Source organism: Podarcis pityusensis (assembly GCF_964106645.2).
Source record: "Podarcis pityusensis genome assembly, chromosome: 1".
Classification (NCBI taxonomy): Eukaryota; Metazoa; Chordata; class Lepidosauria; order Squamata; family Lacertidae; genus Podarcis; species Podarcis pityusensis.
The window spans coordinates 66501866-66526067 of record NC_138028.1 but is presented as its reverse complement, the minus strand read 5'-3'; the positions used below and the strand labels follow the sequence as shown (position 1 = coordinate 66526067).

General features: G+C 40.5%; 1 long non-coding RNA gene across 1 annotated transcript; it reads right to left on the bottom strand.

Annotated features, from left to right (window-relative positions):
* Positions 1 to 187: 187 nt before the first annotated feature.
* LOC308462805 lies at positions 188 to 12820 on the bottom strand. The gene is made up of 3 exons (XR_013979366.1): positions 12657 to 12820; positions 8325 to 8457; positions 188 to 400 (listed from the first exon to the last, which is right to left on the bottom strand). It is a non-coding gene; the product is annotated as an uncharacterized lncRNA (long non-coding RNA).
* Positions 12821 to 24202: the final 11382 nt, after the last annotated feature.

The window sequence follows — 24202 nt, the reverse complement described above, 5'->3', positions numbered from 1 at the left end:
AATGAGACTTGGATGAATATTTTCAGCTAATGTCCTCATTTTCTCTGCCCAGGCCATCCCGTAGAAGTAGACAACATGTTTGCAGGTGAGCATATGAGTGCTTCCACCACCACATTCATAAATACTTGAAAGCCACCAGAGAAATAGCAATAACTGAGCTGGAAACCAACATTTAAGATAACCTGTAGCAATTTGCCTTGACCTTTACTTCTTAGCTTTATAATTTGTCTCTGCTGAAATTTGAGTTGACTGAGGGTAGGTGGGGAAAGAAATGCAGTTAGGACAAAATTCACACTGTAGTGTGCTAAGTAATTTCACTGGGAAACAGAAGGGCTTGTAGATTAAAGCAGGACCCAAATTTCACTATTAAGTGTTGGTAGCAGGAAAATATATCAGGCACCTAAAAAAAGAAAAACAGTTGAAAAGTGTTAGTTGGGTTTCTACATGAAGGAATTGGACCAACCAGATTAGAATGCTGTACTGTTTCTTTATGGTTCTGCAGAAGGTTTTATTACAAATGCCCTTGTAGGTAAATAGGACAGGAAATGTCGTCAAGAACAGTTGTTCTTGACAGGTGTCACCAGCAGATGTATCTAAATTTGGATTAATTCCAGTTTTTTTAATGGTGATGAGTGGCCATGCTTAGATGCATTTTAGAATCATTATTAAGACTTGTATTCAACACAGCGCTCATGAGAAAATTCTACTAGTGCAAGGATTTCTCCTTGTCTAATGGAAGGTTCTCCAACTTTCTGGTCCCCAATGTGTTCTGGGTTTCCCCCAACACTCAAGAGAAGATTTGGGGATGGTGCGGTGTGTGTATGTGTGAGGTAATATGAAATTTCCCTTGCATTAGCTCTCTTGTGTGGTGGAACCAATGTTCCCAATGCCAGGAACACACACTAGATCCCCACCTTAGAACTGGACAGAGAGCCTGGAGAGAGAGAGAGAAAGAGAGAGAGAGAGAATTTCTATAGGCCACAGCAATTCCCCCTCTCCATCCCTTGATTCTGCCCTGGTGTTGCACCAAGTACCCAGGTGAGTGTTGAATGGTTTCTTAATATGTAAAGGTTCATCATTGTTCCACTCGATGTGTATATCTTTAAGGGGCCAGAGAAAGGGCCAGAGCAAAATAACGAGACCTAGCTTTACAGCTGTGAAACATAGCAGGTGCTGCTGAGTTGTACTGATTAAGCTGTGTCAGCAATTGGGTGTAGTATATAAGGAGCAGCACCTAGCTCTTTCATTACCCTGGGGGATGGGTTGGTGGTTGGGTCTGGTTTGTTGTTGATGTATTTAGTGTTTAAGGAGTTTTTGTTTTTGTAATTAAAACCTTGTTTAAGTTATTTTTTGAGTCCCTTTTTAATGCATGGTCTCCCCAGCAAGCTCTCTGCAGCGTTACTATACTGCAAATAGGCAACATCTTTGGTTATGGGCCCAGCTGCTGAGTGGAGGACTGCATATTTTTGGACTCTGAGAAAGGTTTGAAAACTCCTTCTCCTGTTGGCATAGTTCTGTGGGTCTGGAAGAGTTCCGGAATGGTTGACCGGGTTCCAGAAGCTGAGAAGGCTCTGGTCTTCCCACAGCTGACAGATGAGAACTATAGTTTATGGTCTTTTTGGGGTGGAGGCGCTTTTGACCTCTAGAGATGTATGGACCTATGTAACTGATGACCCTCCTGACCCTGTAACTAATGCTTGGTCGAAAGGAGATGCGAAAGCCAGGGCGATAATTAATTTGGCAGTCAGCGACCAGCAAGTAGTTTATATAAGGAATAAGAAAACTGCCAAAGAAATGTGGGACAGTCTTGCAGCAGTGCATATTAGAAAAGAGTCAGCATCTGCATTGACGTTTTTCAAGCAGTTGTACCAGACGAAGTTGCAGCCTGGTGGTGATTTGGCAGCACACTTGAAACGTCTGGAGGCAATACGCTGCGAATTAATTCGAAGGGACATGGAGATACCTGATATTCAGTATGTTTTTATCATTCTTTGTTCCCTTAACGAGGACTTTGATGGTATAGCTAGCCAGATATCTGCTGTTCCACCAGCACAATTAACTGTGGAAGGGGTAACGGCAAGATTAATGGGTGAGTTGGACAGAAGGGAGGCTTGTGCCATAAGCACTCCTATTTCCAGAAAGAATGAGGAACGCCATATGCAAACTTGTGGTGATACAACTGCATTTAAAGCTGCCATGCGTTGTTGGTTCTGCAATAAGCAAGGACATTTTGCAAAGGACTGCGGATCCAAAAGAAAGCAAAGTACTCCCAAGTCTGTTTCTGTTCGTCAGTCACGGTCGTCAGCCCAGCAGCCGACATCTTACCGTAAAGACAGAAATGAGCTGCGAGCTTTTCATGCTCGGACAACAGATCGTAAAAGAATTAAAGGTGCCAGGTGGAATTCTTTTATTGTGGACTCAGGTGCATCCCAGCACGTTTGCAACGATCGAAGCTTGTTTATTTCTTTCGAAGAGGAAATTGGTAATGTACATTTAGCCAATTCACAAGTCTTGCAGTAGCTTGGCAGGGGTACTGTTAAACTTGACACTTTAAACATTACTATAGCGAACTGCATTTACTGCCCGTCAGTGGACAATTTATTGTCAGTAAGGTGTTTTGCTCGTCAAGGCATAACTGTGCGTTTCTTAAAGTCAATGTGTGAGTTTTTCGAAGGGAACAAACGTCTATTATATGCCCGGGACTCTGATGGTTTATATAGACTGTATTTTCGCACCTACTCACAATCGCCTATAAATTGCAGAGCAGCACAGTCAAGCCAGGGGTTGAGGAATGTAAGGCCACATTCTGAGTGTGTCCATGAGGCACACAGAATTCTGGGACATCTGAATTTTGCTGATGTAATTAAGACAAAGAATATTGTTAATGGCCTCAACTTAAAACCATGCAAATTCTTCATGCAATGTCTATCCTGTTGCAAGAATAAGATTAAGGTTGCATGCAAGGGTAGGTGCTCAGATAGGAAAGTAACTGAGCCATTTGAGCATGTACATTGTGATTTAGTTGGGCCACTCCCACCATCATTAGGAGGTTCCAAGTACTGGCTTACTCTCATAGACCAGTATAGTAGATATTGTTGGACTTATGCAATAGCTGAGAAGTCCCAAGCATTTGAGAAGTATAAAGTTTTTTGCAACTGGGTAAAAACGCACTTTAACAAACCTATTAAGAACCTGTTTTCTGACCGGGGCGGGGAATTTGTTTCTGAGGATTTTGAGAAATTCCTGGAAGCACAGGGGACTACTCATGAGTTATCTTGCCCCCGAAGTCCCTGGCAAAATGGGCTTGTTGAAGTTGTGCAGCGTGACCTGCAGGCAGGGGTTAAAACTTATCTGCACGATGCTAATCTGCCCAAAGTCTTTTGGGCTGAAGCGCTCAATGCCTTTTGTTATGTTAGATTGCAGTTATCATTCTGGTTTAGATGTCGCCCCCTATGAGAAGTTGTTTAAAAACGTCCTAATCTGAAATACCTACGCATTTGGGGTTCAAATGTAATTATGCATTATCCCGCTAAGCAGAAATTGGGTGAGCGTAGTGTTCAGGGGAAATTACTGGGCTACCAGCAGGGGGCGTACAGAATTTACATACCAGCAACTGGCAAATTTCATATTACCAGAAGCATGATACAAACTGTAAATTGGAATGGGGTTGCTGTTTTCCAAGATACTGACGGTATAGATAATACTGAGGAAGAAGAGGAGGAAGAAGCAGCAGCAGCAGGAAATGGTGCTCCTGAATTAATGGGAAAAGACGAAAAGCCTGTTGAATCTGATAATTTGTTTGATGATTTAAAGTCACAGGCACCCGAGGGAAGATTAGATTCTCTTAAGTTTTCCAACCGTGGGCTTAGCCCACAGGCATCTCTTCAGTTTGACAATGATGATTTACAACGTGAAACTAGTAGTTCACTTAGGCCCGTTAAGTCTGAGGAGTCTGACTCTCCTTCCGGACTGAGACGTTCAGATAGAAAGAGGCAGAAGCCACAATGTTTTGCAGATGAACATTTTAATACTGTGTATGCCAATAAGGCGGTTTTTGAGCCAAAAAGCTACAATGATGTTCAGAAATTACCTAAGCACCAAGCTGTAAATTGGTATAAAGCTATGAACTCCGAGATAGCTTCTTTAAAAGAGCACAACACTTGGTCTCTTGTACCACAAACCCCAGATATGAGACTTATTGATTCAAAATGGGTTTATAGAGTTAAAATGAATGACAAAAATGAAGTTGTAAGGTACAAGGCAAGATTAGTTGCTAGGGGTTTTCAACAAATTCCAGGCGAAGATTATGATTTGTGTTACTCACCAAGTGTAAAATATGAAACAGTTAAGCTTTTGTTAAAAGATGCATCACAACATGGACATTCTGTTTATCATTTAGATATAAAAACTGCATATTTGTTTGCAGATTTAAAAGAACAAATTTTTATGCGTGTTCCTGAAGGCATAGATGCGACTGAAGGTTTGGTATGCAAATTAAATAAATCTCTTTATGGTCTGCACCAAAGTGGAAGGAATTGGCACCAAACTTTAGCAAAAGAATTGCTGGATATTGGTTTTTCACAGGGAAAGGCAGACAATTGTGTGTTTATAAAGGAAAGGGCAAACTCTGTAGCAAAAATATGTGTGTATGTAGATGACGTGTTAATTTCTACAAAAACTAAACAGGAATATGAGCAGGTAGTAACACAGTTACAGAAGAAATTTGATGTGGTGGAATTAGGCATAGCTAAAAATTATTTATCCATGCAAATTGAGAAAGGCAAAAATGAATCTTTTCTAGTTCATCAAACTGCAAAAATTGATGATCTTGTTGAAATGCTATGTTTAGAAAATGCAAATGGGAAGCTAATGCCCATGGTGTGTGGTTTCACCTTTACAGGTGAAGATAAGCCATTTCCTAACAAAACTTTGTATCGTTCTGCTATAGGCAAGCTAAATTTCATTCAAAGAATCTTAAGACCAGATATAACTTATGCCTTTCACTTTCTGGCAAAATTTGTGGAAAAGCCCACTACGCAATGTTTCTCTGCTCTTAAGAGAGTGGTGATGTACCTTAAACATAGCAAACATTATAGGTTGCAGTTTACATCAAGTATTGACAAAGGTTTTGAAATTTTCTGTGATGCATCTCATGCAGTGGAACAAAATAATTGCAGGGGTGTGTCTGGTATGGTGTTTTGTTATAACGGTTGTCCTTTTGAATGGAAGTCCCAGACACAAACCATTATTTGTCTCTCCACAACAGAGAGTGAATTATGTGCATGCGTTCAGGCCACTCGTGATGTGGAATGGTATCTGCAAGTATTTGCAGACCTACAGATGCAAGTAACACTACCAGTAAAAGTTTACCTTGATTCCCAGAGCGGACTTGCTATCCTGTGTTCAGAGACTAATACGCAGCGCACTAGAGTCTTAAGATTACGTTTACAGTTTGTAAAGAAACTAATTGCTGACGAAATGGTTGTATTTGAATATGTTCCAGGTGACAATCAAATTGCGGACATTTTTACAAAAGCACTTCCAAAGGTTACACATGAAAGACATGTACAAAGTATGCTTTATGTTTTTGTTCCACAATGATGAACCGCAGGGGAAATGTTGAATGGTTACTTTAAATGTAAAGGTTCATCATTGTTCCACCTGATGTGTATGTCTTTAAGGGGCCAGAGCAAGGCCCAGAGCAAGATAATGAGACCCAGCTTTACAGCTGTGAAACATAGCAGGTGCTGCTGAGTTGCATTGATTAAGCTGTGTAGGCAATTGGATGTAGTACATAAGGAGCAGCACCTAGCTCTCCCATTACCCTGGGGGATGGGTTGGTGGTTGGGTCATGTTTGTTTGTTGACGTATTTAGTGTATAAGGAGTTTTTGTAATTAAAACCTTGTTTAAGTTATTTTTAAGTCCCTTTTTAATTCATGGTCTCCCCAGCAAGCTCTCTGCAGCGTTACTATACTGCAAATAGGCAACAGTGAGCACAGCTAGGTGAAACCAACTTCACCCTGCTCACCCACCCAGGTCTCAATGGTACAGACCAGATCAGCCTTCTCATTCATCAGATCATGGATGGGGGAATTATTGCTCCTAGCCCAGAAAGAGGTTTTTACAAGCAGCCCTAGTGAAGAAACTGTGAAATAGATACTGGATGCCGAAGTCAGTGAGCTTATTAAAAAAAAAAATCTTTCCTAAGCTCTTTATTTTATCTAGGCTCTGTGAGGCAACTCACCTAGGTCCTTTCATTCCGTTTGCAGTTGAAGAGAGAGCTCACAAATAAAGCACAAAGATAATTATATGCCAAGTACCTCCAGGACTTACCCTTTGCCCTCCCTGTTGTGAGGCAGGCGTTGCAGAGCTCCTAGCATATGCAATGGCTTACAATAATCACCATCCTTTGAGGATTTTGCAGACCATCATTAAATTTTGAGATACACTGAAGTGGGCATTTGTATCATGATATGTATAACACATGCACTTGCACATAGACCTTACCTAAAATAGTCTCATAAACCCTTGCATTAGGACCCTTTCTACAGCCTCTCAGATACATGCCATTGGCACAAGGCCCAGACTCTATTTATTTTCTCATAAATTGGCCTGGTCATTAATGAGAACTCATATTTTCATGTATACCCTACACAGCATCTTGGCAATATTTAAAAATGAATGCAGCAGTGCAACTCAGACTAATGGTGGCACTGTTTTTTCATACCTGCACTATATTATATCAGTATATTTAATTTTGCATCCCCTCAGCCTTTCGCAGAAATCTCAGAAGAGCGGTCAGTCTTACGGAAAATTAGATTCATCAGTTCGGAGTGACTATGCAATGATAATGACATGCTACTTTGACATGCCTTATAAAGAGAATTATTCTGAGTGTCTTAAAAAATGTTAACCTTATCAAACAAATATAAACCATTTCCCTGTTTTCTTGTATCATGCTATGAAATACTGATCGAACACTTATTCTGCTATGGCATGTCAAGCAAAAACGTATTTAGTTGCTGTGATGTTCACTAAGCACATTTTAGAGAGTACAATTTAAAAACCATCGCTTATTGCGATGGTGTAAAAACCATGGCTTATTTGTATTTGTTTCACCATTGGCTAAATTTGGACCAGATCAGATGTGCTAATAATTAGAATGCAGAAGCCCTAGTGTGGAAACTGAAATTGAACCATCTATAAAGGCGGAATAGAATCATTGAACTGTAGAAGTGGAAGGAACTACAAGGATCATCTACAGGAATCTTTCACCCAATGTGAGGGTTGAACCCACAATCCTCAGATTAAGTGTCTCAGGCTCTACTGACTGAGCTAAACTCTCAACGCTTACTTCTAAACTCTGGAAGTTGAACTCAATACATCTTACTTTAACAGACATGCATTACATTCTGTGGTTAAGGGTTTATTACAGAAGGGGTGATTGTTGGACTAAACTGGCAAGCCACACCTGTAGAAGAAGAAGCAAACTGAAAGTGTGTAGAGTACAAAAATTATTTACTCCAGGATAGGGATGGGGAAATCTGTCAATTTCAGTTTCTGTCAGTTTCTCATTTTTCTAATATTAAGTTCAGTTTTCCACATTCCCACATCACTTTGCCAATTCGTTTTTTTCTTTTAAAGTCCTCGTGGAAGTTCACCAGCATTTTTGTGTGAATATTCTAATTCTAAAATACACATTTTTGTATGCAGTGTTGTCCAATGCACACATTGTGCAAAGCAATTTCCCATAACGTAATGTATTTTTGTATGTTACAGTGGTACCTTGGGTTAAGAACTTAATTTGTTCTGGAGGTCCATTCTTAACCTCAAACTGTTCTTACCACTGTACCACTTAGCTAATGGGGCTTCCCGCTGCTGCCGCGCTGCTGCCCCCCCCGGCAATTTCTGTTCTCATCCTGAAGCAAAGTTCTTAACCCGAGGTACTATTTCTGAGTTAGCGGAGTCTGTAACCTGAAGCGTCTGTAACCCAAGGTACCACTGTATTTGCACAAATATGTGCATTTTAACACACAGTTTATGCATTTTTGTACACATTACTTAGTTGCGGAAGTGGTTGAAAAATTCAGAGAAGTGAAAATTTCGAAGGATGCCTTTTTTAGTCCGTGTATTATTTCGGAAACTGCAAACTAGGTAGCTTTGCCTTTAATTTGAATGGTGCAGCTCTGTCATGCTGTCCATTGCTGCTTGCAAGAGGAAACTTTGTCTCCTAACATCAGGTAAATATCAGGTTTTATATAGTTAACCTTGACTTCTGTAATTGCCAATTATTTCCTGGGAGGGCTACTCCTTTAACACCTACCTGACAGAAATTTAACAAGGCTTTTCATATCATTTTCATGCTGAAATGAACTTCATCTTCTCCTGCCTGTCATTAAAGGCACGGGCGTCATGCTAGCAAGGGGAAGCCCAACTCAGCTTTGAAAGGCGTCATGCTAGGAAGAGAGTAAAACATGCGAAACATTTATAACCCTACATAAGGATTAACAACAATAAAAATCTTTCTGCCATTTAATCAAGTATCAAAGATGAACAATTTGTTCAGCACTGGGGACCATATCAGAGACATATCATGAGCCAGAAAACTGCAGCAAAGCAGGGGTATTATTTGTTTGTTTGTTTATTAGTTATTTAAACATTTATATACCACTGTATCATAAAAATATACCACAGCAGTTTACAACAATAAAACCAGACAACATTAGTTGTGTACATCTGATGTGGTTTACCTGCCTTTTTCAAGAACATTAGGGATCCTGAATATATATTACGATGGTTTTTATATTTTCTAAGATTGGTGGGTTTATTTGAATTATGCCCTTGGGTCCCAGTGTTGTAGATTTTGTATCTACAACATAGTAGATTATAGTAGGAAAGACTGCTGAAGTGGTTAAACCACTATCTGTTAAGTTAATGGCCCTCGCCAGGCCGCAAAAACCCTCTATTTACATGTCTAAAGAGCTGGCAAAGAAAAGGTGTGTTGCCATAGTGACAAGTGCCCGGGAAGCAACCCCATATATCCTAAAAACACTACATTCTCCACTGAACTTCACTCTAAGGAAACTGAACCCTGGGTAAATTCAGGAACCCCTGAAGTCTCTCATCATTCCAAGTGTGTGCAACAATAGTCATTATTCAGAAACATTACTCTTTGCAAACTTTAATCAATATGTGTGCAATCACATCTTCAACGATAGCTTTGCAAACATGTGGACTAGAAGCAACACCTTTTTATTTGAAAGTTCTAATTCTTGGCATGGGAAAATGGGCCTTGGGAGCCACAACATGTAGCTTTCTTTGGGCATTCAAAAAAAATATATGTGTAGGCTTAATGTTTGGGCATGGGGATATGCTTGCAAGCCCTGCCCCCAACGTACAGACACACATGTTCCGGAGCCTCTATGAAGGCCTGAAGAAATGCTCTAACCAGCTGAATATGGTAACAATCTTCCCTCAGATCAGAAACTCTGCACGAGGGGAAGGGCCATATCTCAGTGGTAGAGCATCTGTTTTGCTTGCAGAAGGTCGAACGTTGAATCCTCAGCATCTCCAGGTGTAGGGCTGTTGAGGTGTAGACTCCTGCCTGAAACTCTGGAAACCTTCTGCCAGTCAGTGTAGACAATACTGAGGGAGATGGACCAATGGTCTAAGGCAGCTTCCTTTGTTCCTTTTTCCCCTAATCAGAGCTCCAGTTTGAAATGAGGATTCTAACCCCATCCATCTGAACATGGTTAGAATTCCCCAACACCCTGAAGAAAAGCAGGTAGGGTGGAAGACACTGGGATGTCCCTCATTGACACACACCTCTCAGACTGCCCCCCTACTCAGTTTAAGCCCTCACACATACTGTTAAATGCATGAGACGAGATTATGCATTATCATTAGAAAAAATAAGCTCTAGCTAGTTGAATATAGTAAGTCTATAAACTGGTGAGAATTTCACTCAAATTAATGAATGGAATCTGAGCTGACAGATATTTGAAAACCAGAATTTGCCTTAGCCGTAATCTTTCCTGAACCCAATATTGTGCATGAATTGTAAACTTTGTAATGCCTTTCAGAAGAAAAGGTAGAAAAAATGACCAGACAGTAATATATGTAGAAAAAGTTCCTCTTTGCAAAACAGAACCTGACATTTCTTCACTGGAGGCTACGTTTCCAAATGTATCATGGATGCCCAAATGAGAATAACACAGAAAATAAATAACCATAATATTGTGTGTGCAGCTTCTGAATTTGTCAAAACCAGTCTAGTCTTGAACACAACTATAGGTAAACCTTCCCTTTATGTTCTGGTTCAATTTTCATATGTCTTCCAAAAATAGGGTTAGATTAAAAATGCATTGAGATTCATTTTTTACAATAATGACTGTGGGAAATGTAAATAAAATGTAGAAGGAAATAATTCTGAAAATCATAAGTTGGTATACAATTGTGGAGAAAAACACTATATATGTTAATGTTTATTCCTATCTATGTGAGCCGTATCCTGAGGAAATGTTCAGATAGTATCACTGATGCCTGCATTTTTGCCTGTTTCCTATAGCAAAGGTTACAGATCAAGCTGGAAATGCAACAATACTTAGAGAGTTTGATGTTTGGTTTCACAATTCCTAATCAACAAACAAATTCATCTGCCAATTTACAGATTCCTCCAAGCTTACCAAGCACAAAGAGTGTTCCATTTGAAATCAAATGCCTGCTTCAAGTTCTGACAAGAATATATATGAAGTCTATCAATAGCTTCAGTTACAGAAGGGCCATAGCTCAACAGTAGAACTTCCACTTTGCATCCAGGAGGTTCCAGGTTCAAACCCCAACATCTCTAGATAGGTCTGGGAATTCCCCCTGCCTGAACCCCGGTTGAGCTACTGCCAGATAGTGTTGACAATACTAAGCTAGATGAACTAATGGCCAAACCTAGGATAAAGCAGCTTCCTATGTTCCCATGTTTTGTACAATATAAACAAATTTATGGCCCACCTTTCTTTGCGAGAATCAAAAGTGGAGAAAATTGCACTCATCTGGTTGGCCACTGGGAGAAGAGGATACTGGACCAGATGGGCCTTTGGTCTGATCAAGTAGAACTCTTCTTATGTCTTCAAGAAGTGGTCAGAGTATTAATGACTATAAAAATTGGATATATTATTAGATAGATTATATTATAAAAATAATAGCTGGTGGAGCTTATCTTCCTCAGATTTTCATTTTTAGGGGGCAAGTAAGCTATTGTGAGCCTGTCATAATAAATCTGACTTCCTGCGGTGGATAGGTGCAGAAGGGAAAGATCTATAACTGGGAGAATGTCCCAGGCCAGACATTGTGATGTTCCCAAAGCAGCAGCATTGGTCCATTTTCTCCTTTATAATTCCACATCCCTTAAATTGTTGCTGAACCAAGGGCTACAGGAAAATATAGCACATGAATGTAGCTTTCGGTCTTCCATTTATTTCTGACATATTTCTAATTATGTCTAACAACTCCAGAAAGTTGTCACCCATTTACACCTTTGCCTTTGTGATTTCTTTCCTGACAAGCCTGAACTGTTCAGTTACCAATCTCTTTACTGATTGTCCTTTATTTCCACAGCCTGTGTGATTTCACTTTTGATTTTCAGATGGGTAGATAGTTACTCACTAACATATGAAAGAAGGTGCTGTTGGGATATTCTATCATGGCAATAAAGGGGATAGTTTGGAACAGAGAAGTGATGGGAAGACTAAGGTTCCGCTCAACTCCACCTAAATCTTTTCTGCCTTTGGGATTTCATTACATAGAAATACCATCCATGCTTGGTAGTTAGGAAATGAACCCAAGTCTCCCTATTCACTGCTGTCTCTTGAATGGGTATAGGTATTGATTAGTAACTTTAATGAAATGAAGATTCTGCTCCTTATAAATTGTTAAGGATTAATTGGCTATTTATTGGTTTGGTTTATAAAATCTGTTTCTGCCTTACATCAGAGGCAAACTTATATAACCATGAGGTAGGTGATTCTCAGGCAATTTTAGTATCTTAGGATGAAAACCGGTTGCCTTGCAAGAGAGAAATGCTCTGTACATAGTTGTCATTTGTAATTTTTGTTCTAGTCTTTTGTCTGACAACTTGGAAGATTACAGGTTTTTCTTTCTCTTGTAAGACTACAACCTCCAGCAGCATGTCTAGTTCTTTTAAATATACACAGTCACAGCGGATGGGGGAGGGGGGAATAGGAGATGGGTGAACTATGAAATTTTATGCACCTAAACAGATGTCTGTAGGAAACCTGCCAACAGGACCCACACATAAGAGGACTCTTTGCTCCTGCAGTTTCCAGCAGCTGGTATTCAGAAGTATTACTGCTTCCAGCCATGGAGGCAGAGCACAGCCACAATGTCTAGTAGCCACGGACGGCCTTTTCCTCCATGTATTTGCCTAGACCTCTTGCAAAGCCATCACTGCCTCCTGTGCATTGTGTGAAGAAGTACTGACTTTTATGTATCCCGTCTCTCCCAACATTCAGCTTCATTGGATATCTACAAGGCATGTCTACAAGTTCTAGTGTTAAGAGAGAGGGAGGAAAACATTTCTCTGTCCACTTTCTCCATTCCATGTATAATTTTAAAAACTTCTGTCATGTCACCTCCTACTCACCTTTTTCCTCTATAAAAATTCCCAGATACTGCAACCTCTCCTCACAGGGCAGTTTTTCCATCTCCTTGATCATTTTGGTTGCCCTTTCCTGAATCTTTTTAAACTCTACAATACCCTTTTTGAGGTGAGGGGACCAGAGATGTACACGGTATTCCAAATGTGGTCTTGCCATCAATTTCTATAATGCCATTGTGATGTCAGCAGTTGCAATTCCTTCCCTCATAATCCCTTAGCATGGAATTTGCCTTTTTCAAAGCTGCTGAGCACTGGGTTGCCATCTGCATACATCTGTCTATTGTCTCATTCCTGGTCAGCTACCACCATTTCAAGGCCCCATTAGCACATATGCAAAAATAACATTTTATTTTGTACCCACATGTATCACTTTAAAGTGGTTTACATTGAATTGTATTTGCCATTCTACCGCCCATTCGCTCTGGAGTTATTCTCAATCTCTTTTGTAAGATAAATATATAATAATAACCAATCTTTAGAAAATTAATCAAGTTTCAAAATATGGATGTGCTCGTGCTATTGTTTCTTTTGTTCAGTATCCTGGATCATGGCCAATTAGACTTAATGTAATAAACCCTATTGTGTTACAAAAGCCTTTCTGATATAACTGAGGTCTGGAATGGTAGATGAAAAATCAAGACTGCAGATCAGAGGGCAGCAGGAAGAAGCAGTGCCCTTTCAAGCTACAATTAATAAAAAATACATCCAATTCTTACTCATTTTCCTAACTAGAAAGTGAGGTAATGCCCAGTATATTTTCTGGATCTTCCTCAAGCTCGTGCTGTCCTTTTTATAATTAATTTGGTCAAACTTTCCCCTCCATTCGAATTTGCTCCCAACTCGGCTGCATCAATAAAGGATATCTTTCCAAGTTCACATCTGTACAAAACTTTATCACCAAAGTGCTCAGTCAAAGAAGTTGTGTTGGGGTTTGTTGTCATTTATATTGCAGACAGACTACTCCAAGAGCTAATTACTTTAAAGAGTGCATATTTATGCTCCAGATGTGAAATCTTTAATGAAGTGAAATTTACAGCCAGCCGGGAACCAAGGTGTTATAAAAAATTTGCCGTACAATAAGGAACGCATGGAAAGATGTCAAGCTTTGTTTTCCAATTTACTGCTGTCAGCTTGTATGGAGCAGACCAACAGCCCTCCAGCTGCCTTTCTAAAATTAATGTTAGTTTAAGGAAGATCAATGATTCCTCTGCCACCAGCATTATCTTTTCGGTGTTCTTTGCAGCTTGCTGGTTTATTTGTCATAGGCAAAAGAGAATCCTGCATTTGAGTCTTCTAGGTGCATAAATAAACCACAGCACCAGCAAGAATGCTGGACTGGGAATTGCTTAAAAAGTGCTGGGTCTTTCTTTCTTTTTGTCCTGACTTTTATGGGACTCATTGCTATGTGCAACAGCATAAGCCACAGTTCTCTTAATTTCTTCATTCAACATCCCCGCCCCCTTAGGGCATTGTTTCCCTCCCCGCAAGTCATGCCACACTGGCGGTCTCGTCACAAAGCGGGGTTGCGCTCCCCTCTTCCCTCCTGTACCACAAACTCTGACTATTAAATGGTTCCTGTAACAGAGCAATTTATACTTTTTCAGCAGGGTTAATTAGCTGTATTTGTGGCCTTGACAAACTCAATTTATGGGATGGATAGGGAAAATTGCACCCCATGGATCATGTTACACCCTTCTGTGGCTTTTAATACAACTGTGCCCAATATTGTATAATGCCAGCATCTCACGATCATCTGGGCACAGTTTCTGGCACTGCCTTTGTTTGGTTCTACTCATTCCTGGCATGGAAGTCTGAAAGGGGGGGGTGATGCCCAGTGAAAAGTACCAAAATTTCATGTCCTAGACAAGGAGAGAGATCTGGAAAAGCACCAATACTGACAAAGGAATCCCTCTTTCTTTGGCTCATTTTAAAATGACATCATCATTATGATTATGATTATGATTATTATATACTCCACCTATTTACCTGAGAGGAGTTCAAGGTGGCTTACAGATAAAAGTAGAAGAGCTACAAACATATTCAGCATTCTGGGTACAGTTTTCCCTGGGGGCTGGGGAAAGAGAGTTCCACTCATCAGCTTCAAAGAGAAAAAACAACTACCAGACTTTTAGAAGACATCTGAAGGAAGCCCTGTTTAGGGAAGCTTTTAATGTTTAATGGACTATTGTATTTAAATATTTTGTTGGAAGCCGCCCAGAGTGGCTGGGGAAACCCAGCCAGATGGATGGGGTATAAATAAATTATTATTATTATTATTATTATTATTATTATTATTATTATTATCTTGACACCTGTGAATGTCTGATGCAAGATGGCATCAAGGTTACTATGACTGTGTAGAAATTAGCTGAGTGGCTGCATTGTCAATGAGCACATATACCCTCAACTGCTGGGAAGCACATCCCTAGGCCTTGCTTGGCTAAGCATTATCTGCCCTTCTGCTTCCAGGTCTTTTTTGGGTAAAGATGGTTTCTGATTTTTATCTTATGGCCCCTGTTATGAAACACCTACTTGTGCCTGAATGCAGCTTGTTGGTTCAATGGGGTCAATGACACTCATGGCTGGTATTAGGTGGGCTAGTGTTGTTATTTTCTATTCTGTCCTCAAATTTACAATTTACAATGTTACCCCTTTTTCTTGATTGTCCTTTTATTGGTAATGGGTTCTCATGCCTGCGTTTATAAGCTGCGTAATAAGCGGTGTAATAAGGTATTGGATTTATCCTGGTATGATTTCTTGGACTAAGCTTGGCTCTGAATCTGATACCTGACTACTTGGTGCTATGCTACTGAGTAAGCTGTGGCACTTGGGGTTCAAAAGACAGAGAGTGGACTGTTTGGTCCTTGCCTTTGTGAATCCCAAGTACATCCAGACATAGCCTGAATTTCCCTTGGCTTAGATAGGGGGACTATGGTGTCAGTACTACCTGGTTTTAACCTGGTTATTCAAGATAATGGTTTTACATCCAATCACTCTTCACAAGGAACTCTGGGAACTGTAGCTCTGGCAGGGAAATATGATACCCCCCCCAGCAACCTTCACAAACTACAGCTCCCAGAGCTCCTTGGTGGAAAGCCATGACTGTTTAAAGTGGTATAAAGGTAAAGGGACCCCTGACCATTAGGTCCAGTCGTGGCCGACTCTGGGGTTGCGGTGCTCATCTCACTTTATTGGCTGAGGGAGCCGGCATACAGCTTCCGTGTCATGTGGCCAGCATGACTAAGCCGCTTCTGGCAAACCAGAGCAGCACACGGAAACGCTGTTTACCTTCCCGCCGGAGCGGTACCTATTCACCTACTTGCACTTTAACATGCTTTCGAACTGCTAGGTTGGCAGGAGCAGGGACCGAACAACGGGAGCTCACCCCGTCGCAGGGATTCGAACCGCCGACCTTCTGATCGGCAAGTCCTAGGCTCTGTGGTTTAACCCAGAGCGCCACCTGTGTCCCTCTTAAAGTGGTATAATAGTGTTTTAAATGTATGGGGTGAATGTAGCACTGCATGTTAAGATGAAATCTTTCCACCAACGACTATGTGCCCAAGCTTGCAGGCCATAGAACTGGACTGCAGCATGTACGTTTCCTTTATGGGGGAAGGTTTTTCCTCCCTTGCATGGATATAACGTGCAGCCATCCAGAGGGGGATATGTATGCCCCTCTCTCCTTGGCATAAGACCTGAAAATATGGAGGAAGAGGAATGCATTGTTTCATTGCAGCATCCACATCTTTTGAAAAGTCACCCGCAGTCACAAACCTGTGTTTGCTTCTGCGTAGTGTGTGAAAAGGCCCAAAGTCTTACAATGAAAGTTATGTCTTTATTCTGTGGAGGAAAAGGGAGAGCATGCGGTAATAAAGCAACATGAATGAGTAACGTGAGCTTCTCCAAATACACTTCCCATTGATTCTGCTGGCTTTAGCAACTGTCGATTCCAGCTGTCTGCTCCTTTTCAAATATTTGTTCCTGCTCATTCACATTCCAAATGGTTCTCCGTTTTGCAATATCTGCTCTCATCTCTTGCTTTGTCCCTTTCCTTCCTTTGTAAGCATTTCACAGTTTTGCAGCCTTGAGTCAAGATCAGAAGCTGGATTTCTGCAGAGCTTAGTTTTCTGTGAAGCTTTTGTGTAACCGTTTCTCCACCCTCCTCCACTGCTGGTATACTAATTTTAATGCTATTCTTTCTGACTGCTCAATGTAGCTGTGATATACACTTCACACAAATCATATCTTGCTTTTAGCTAAATGGGAAAGGACCATAAAGAACCCAAATTCACAGCCTATGAAGGATGAGTTGAATTCTGGCGAGTCAATTGCCCCCAAATTCAGATCCCTAGTTCCTTCTAATTATCTAATGGCAGGTTCTCTTGGTCATTAGAAACAAGATGGCTGTGGAAATCTAATCATTGTCCTGATTGATGTCAGTGTCTCACAGAATTGATACCATACTATAATTCTTATTAGCAAATAGTCTTTTGGGGGGGGACCAGATTCTCTTACCTTTCAGCAGCCCAAATTAAATTAATAGTTGTTTTATCACCCAGTTTTGATGAATGGATTCCTTAATATGTGACATGTTTTACAGTTTTTACTCATATAATTTGAACATGAACAGGAAGATAAGTGTTATACTCATTTTACAGCTGGAAAGTCCCCGATATCCCACATTTATCCACGGATTATTAATCCATGGTTTGTGTCCCGCTTTAATCCACATAAAGAGACATCTAGAGACAGGTACGCTGCATTGTGGTGAGCAGGGACTGAGAGAAGGCATCCCTCCGCCCAACTCTGTCACCCAAGCATACCTCCCAGAGCTTCCTCTCCTACCCATTGAATGTGCAAGTGGCCGGAAGTACCACTGGCAGCAATTCAGCCAACAGAAGGCCTCAAAATGTGGCATTCATGCCAGGTAGGGGCTTAACTAGACCAAGATATGTTGGATCCTGAGCTGGTCCCATTACCATCACACAACAGTCTTAGGACCAATCTGTGCAAGCTCCAGGCCTCCCCACCTTCTGCCTTGCCTGGGCAGCCACATGCATGTGGTGGTCCTGCTGTCCCACGAAACTCCACTGGTCAGTGGCTGTGGTAGGACTGCAGCCTCAGGTCATGTATGAAGTCATGGGGGAAATCACCTGTTTAAGAAAATGAGTATGCAATAGGCTGATCCACGCTCCTCCACATCCCATTCAGAACCTGGATCCATGAGTAGCTGTAACTCTGGGCTGACCAGACCCAGATCTAGGCCCAAGTTTGGGGGCCAGCCCTTATTAAATGTGGTAGGTGAGACATGGTGGCCTTTCTGCTGCCTCCCAACTGCATGTTTAATTAGAGTTTAAAAACCCAAATTCAATGTAAGGTCAACAGCCCTTTGTGGTTTATTGCAGAGCCTGCCCCTCCTTCTTGCCACTTGATGCCCAATACTCTGTCTCATAACAGTCCAGGATCGCTTTGGGTGGGTTTCCCAAATTGGGCCCGATTCAGTTTCAGATCTGGGCTCTGACCAGATCTGGCACGCAAGCCTAATATTTACAAATATCTTCAAGGATTAAATAAACATATCCAGCAGTTCCAACTTTTCTTAGAGCCCAGGTCAGCAGGCTGGGGTCTTGGGCAGTAGAGGTGCACTCAGATAAGCATCAGAGAAGAGAAGAAGGTGCTCCCACAGCTGTGTTTGACAGCTCTTGTGCCCTTGTGCTAAGGGTAAACTGGAAGGGGGATTTATTGAACTCCCTATCTAAGTTTTCCTGTGCAAATCACTGTAGTTGCAGAAGGATCAGAAATGGTTTGTGTGCTGTTAGTTCTTGTATTATTTGCTGTGACTTACGGGGAGAATGCCTTATATCTTCCTCATGAGCACTCAGTCTGGCAACTGCATCTTGTTTGTAGCTGAAAACAAACTTTCAATACATATTTTCTAAAAAGGGGAAGTGAGAATGCATATTATAAAAACAATTTGGAAATAAATATTTTTTATTTTATTTTACACAGCAAAGATCAACAGGATTTATTCCATTCTTGACAATGTCAGTTAACAACCCATTTATGCTATTTATAAAATAATGCCAATAAAATATCTGTTTTTGTAATTATTTATATTGCCCTTTATTCTAACTACATATACACCCATGTAATGTGCATAGATAACCATCCACATACGCATAAATTAATTGATAAGGTAGTTTGTGGTCTAACAAAGAGCTGAAAATAGGTTCTTGCATTTTACTCCAGTGAGTTGGGATGGCAGAAAGGGACCAAAGTTAAGATTAAAAATAAAATTAACAGGATAGTTTTATCTAAATCAATGCACAGAAGTGATAAAAATATACAAACAGCAATAATTGAAATATAAGAATTTTTTAAATGTATGAATCAGTTGCAAAAAGTAAAAACATTAGATTAACCAAGCAGTTACTGAATTTCATCCTTCTAAAACTTCCAAACTAGTTAGAAACTTTCTAATTGCCCAGCCATATAGCAGTTTAAGTTAAAAATTTTAAGGATGGAGGAATTATAGTAGCCAACAGTTGCAGGGAGAACCACAGGTGGACCAAAGCTCATAATGAGATCAGGCTTGCAAGAGAGGTAACAATAAATTTTCAAAGGTTTCTTTGGCTGTGTTTGAAGCAAGAGGAAGAACAAGCAAGTAATTGGTCCTCTGCATTGAGAAGACAGAGAAATGCTATTGGGTGACACAGAGAAGGTGGAACTGCTCAACACCTACGTTGCCTCTGTGTTCACCCAAAAGGAAAGCAGTGCCCAACCTAGTCATAACAGAATAAATGATGCAAGGAGGGAGCTGCAGCCCAAGGTGGTAAGGGAACACCTGGATATTTTTAAGGAATTCAAATATCCGGGGCCTGATGAGCTGCACACAAGGGTGCTAAAGAAGCTTGCTGATGTAATACCAGAGCCTCTGTCTATAATATTTGAGACTTATTGGAGAACAGGTGAAGGCCCTGCAGACTGGGGACAGGGAAATGTTGTCCCATCTTCAGAAAGGGGGAAAAGAAAAGAAAACCTACATAACTACTGACCAGTTAGCTTGACATCAATGACAGGGAAGATACTAGAAAAGACAATTAAATGGTCGGTCTGTGAGCCCTTAGAAAAGGACGCTATGATTACTAAGATCCAGCATGGATTTAGCAAAACTAAATCATGCCAGATGATTCTCATTTTTTTTTAATAAGAGTTACAAGCTTGGTGGATCAGGGGAATGCAGTGGACGTAGTGTATCTTGATTTTGGTAAGGTGCTGGACAAAGTCCCCCATGATCATCTTGCAGAGAAGCTAGTAAAATGTGGGCTGGAAGATGTAACTGTTAGGTGTCTAGACTGCATCAGCAGAAGTACAGTGTCCCAATCAAGTAGTCCTGCTCTATTCTGCCTTGGTCAGATCACACCTGGAGTAGTTCTGGCTAGGACCCAAACCAATTGATTAAAGTTACAAGAAAGGAGATTCCTACTAAACATCAGGAAGAACTTTCTGATGGTAAGAGTTTGACAGTGGACCAGACTCCCTTGGAAGGTGGTGGACTCTCCTTCCTTGGAGGTTTTAAGCAAAGTTTCGATGGCCATCTGCCATATATGCTTTTGTTGAGATTCCTGCATTGCAGGGAGTTGGACTAGATGACCCTGGGGTCTCTTCCAATTCTACAGTTCTATGATTCTATATAGCTACCAATCCAAACAGGGAGCTGTGAATCTGACTTCTGTAGAGTCAGGAGGGGAAGCTGAAAAAAGATAACTCCAGGTTTCAAGGAGGAAAATATGTTCAGATAAAAATAAAGAGAAAATTGGAAAAGCAAAGTCTGAGCCTCACAAGGGAATAAACATAAGGTAAAATCAATTTTTTTAAATCGAAGAAACAAAACCCTATAAAACTTGCATCTGTTCAAAACTTTTCATGAGCCAAACACCCAGACCAAAAAAGGCAGGCTAGCAACTTCAAAAACGGAAGGCGGGATATGCTCAAAGCAAGAAATCCCTTCTCCTCTCAAAGAGAAGGCTCCAAAGGCTTCAGAACAAGAAAATTCTCTAGAAAAATGTGGAGCTAAGCTAAAATAAAACTGGGTGAATAATAGAGGCCTAGTACTGAGGTGCAGTCTCTTTTATTCCCTCTCCAAAGATTCCTGTCTCCTGATTTGTTCTCCACCCACCACTTTTTCTCACTGAAATTTTGTTCTGTGTTGATAAATGACATAAGAGGCAAACTCATTTAACTTTCACATCTACAACATAATCTATTTCTAGGATTGTCCTAGTTTGTGCATGAACACATTCTTAATGAAACTAGGTGAAAAATGACTACCTGTGAATTCACGTTTTTCTAAAAGTGTATCTACAGTAGTGCTCTTAAGTTGGACATTAAATAAAAACAGAAAGAACCCCTCTCACACACAACATAAATGGAAGGAATAGTTAAGGGACTCAATTATTTCAGTCGTGGAACAGAACAGAAATACACATAAATCAATGCATCCTCCATTTCAAAGAGGCTGTACACATTGGGAGTATTTCATGACATTTTACAAGGATCAGACGAAGGACTTTGTATGCTTCCCAGTTTTGCATCTATAGTAAAAATGCTGGAAGTCACAAATATATTCCAAATATAAGCTTCCATGAAAGATAAACAGCAGCAACATCTCCGTGCAGAGACTTCCCTGTCTGCTCTCTTATATGCTTTAAAATGTTGAAATCATTAGCCAAGACAACAGCACAGCCAAGCACAAAACATTATAAAAATAAATTCAGTTACAGCACAGAGCTTCACCATTGAGGAAGCGTTCAGGATTGAATTACACTGAAAACTGAAATCAAATTTCCTACATGAATCTTCATGTTGGCCTCTGTACATGGGACTTCTAAAGGTAATAATATGAAACATAAAAGCATTTGGAGTTATAAAATAAACTCAATGGCTTGGACCCTAATGAACAGAAAGCTCCTTCCATGAGCACAACTCTCTGCGAATGGGAGCTCTCAAAAGTTGGGATTCAGACCATGAATAAGGCGTGGAAGTCTTGCAGCACCTTCCCTGGATTGTTGAACAATTTAACAATATGAACAATTGTTTTGGCTTGTAACTTGCAAGGCTCATCTCACCATGTAAACTATTGATCAAGCCAGAATATCCTGGAGAAAGACAGGGATGTGGAACCCCTGGATATTGCTGGGCTCCAGCTCCCATCCACCCCAGCTAGGATGGTCAATGATCAGGGATGATGGGGATCACAGGGGTCACGGCTTATCTGTGTGTAGCATAAGATGTCATGCTTTGAAGCAGGGGTGGTTCTAGATTGCTCACTGGATGTTCTCTGGATGCTTCTGAGATCTATAATTCTACAAGGCGTTTCAAAAAATCACTTGGCCAAAAGTAACATCTGATGGGAGGGCGTTCCACAGGGATGGCACCACTACTGAGAAGGCCCTTTGCCTGGTTCCCTGTAATGTCACTACTCAGAGTGAGGGAAACACCAGAAGGCCCTTGGAGCTGCATCTCAGAGTCCGGGCTGGACGATGGGGGTGGAGATGCTCCTTCAAGTATATAGCGCCAATACTATACTATGATATACTATGGATGTACTATGGATATACTATGGAAGGATTTTGTTTTATAAGTCACAGGCCAAAGCAACCATTCCACAACAGCCATGCAAGTCCAAAGCCCAATTAAACTGTCCTCTCTTCATCTGCCTTCCCTACAGTGCCAGCACATTCCACTAGCACAAGGATTTCTGCTTGTGCAATGGGATTTTCTCTTCTTTCTGTTTCCCTTGTGTTCCCATTTCCCATGTGTTCATTCATAAGTCTGTTCTGACCCGTTTCTGAATTAATCTGCATATTTGAAAAAAAGTCTGCATGGAAGTTGATTTAAATTTGCATGTTATTACGGAATACAGATTGATGTGTCTGCATTTTATCTCAATATATTCATTCAAAATTTGTTCTATCCTACATATTTTCAAATGCATTTTTTGAACCAGGAATAGTTATCATAATATCCAAAGAAGTGCAAAATCTGAAGGATAATTACATTCAGATTCATACCTTAGTTTGGAACATGGGCAACAGGTGAGTTCGCACCAGAACTCACAGAGATTGAATACCTCAACCATCTCTAATATGCTCCCTTGTGCTCCCCTGGGACCCACCAGACTGGACCGCTGCATTAATCCAGTGCCTGCTGCCCTAAGGCCTTTGTGTTACCTCTGCCCTAAAAAAATGCAAGCTGTCTTGCACCTCCCAGAGAAGAATGAAATGGCTTCTCGTTTTCCACCAAGCGGAAAGGTCACAGCACCACACAGAAAGGACTCATGACTGATTATAAGCAACAGTGACATACTACAGCTGCATTAGCTTCTCCCGTCATATATTTCAAGTCACAATTTTTGGAGATAGTACAATTTTGAGGATAAGATAAAATAAAAGAGGAATTATTCAATTAGATTTCAATCTACCTCATGGTATAATTTCTGAAACAGTTTAATCTGAAAAAAGTCATAAACATAAAAAGTAGCCTCTGGGAAAGCATTTTCAGATGTCAGTGATTCATTGCCTGTGAGTTCATTTACCTGCGAGTTCATTTACTCGTTTTTAAGGAGACTTGTGGACAGTATTTTATTACTGTGGTGACATTTTGGATTAATCACAACAAGGCTTGGTGGCATTGCTTGTGAAACATCTCCCTCCCGGTAACAAATATTTGAAGTATGAGAGTGTGTAAAATGTCCCATTCAATATTTCATAATGGAAATGTAAAATATTGTCATTATTAAAAGAGCTTTTAAAGCAAAACAGACACGCCCATCCAAAAATGAGGGAGAAGGGAAACTATCTTATTTATAACTACAATTTGTTGCTATCTTACTTTGCTTGTTCTGCCATTTTTGTTTAAAATGCTAACATATTGAAATATGTGACATACTCCATAAACATATGTGAAAACTACAGATATTCATGGATATAAAATATCTTTCCTCAGTTTGGCTTCTGACTGCTCTCATTGCCCTGGGGGAAGACTGACTGACCATCTAGAACAGAGGCTCTCAAACTTTTTTCTCTGGGCCACACTTTCAGATTAATAATTTGCTCACGCCACACCAATTTTTTTTATTTATAAGAAATTTATTGGTGGGCGAAAAATAACAACAACTAGCAGTGCTTGATTCATAACATAGAACGCAACTACTTCATAATATGACCATGGGACATCCAGAAAGTATCAAACAATGCAGCTACATAAGAACATGAATCATTCCTAGAATATAATTATAAACAAGCCTCTTACATATGTACTTTAAATATGCACACAAACTCAGTGAGAGGCGTGAGCTTGCTTTATTTATATTAGGTCTACTTTAAGACAAACTCTTTTGATACTATATTACACTGAAATGTTTAAATAATTCTTTGATCTTGAATCTTCGTGCCACACATGCCACCCTTTCCTGCCACACCAGTGTGGCATGCCACACCCTTTGAGATCCAGGGATCTAGAAGCTGAGT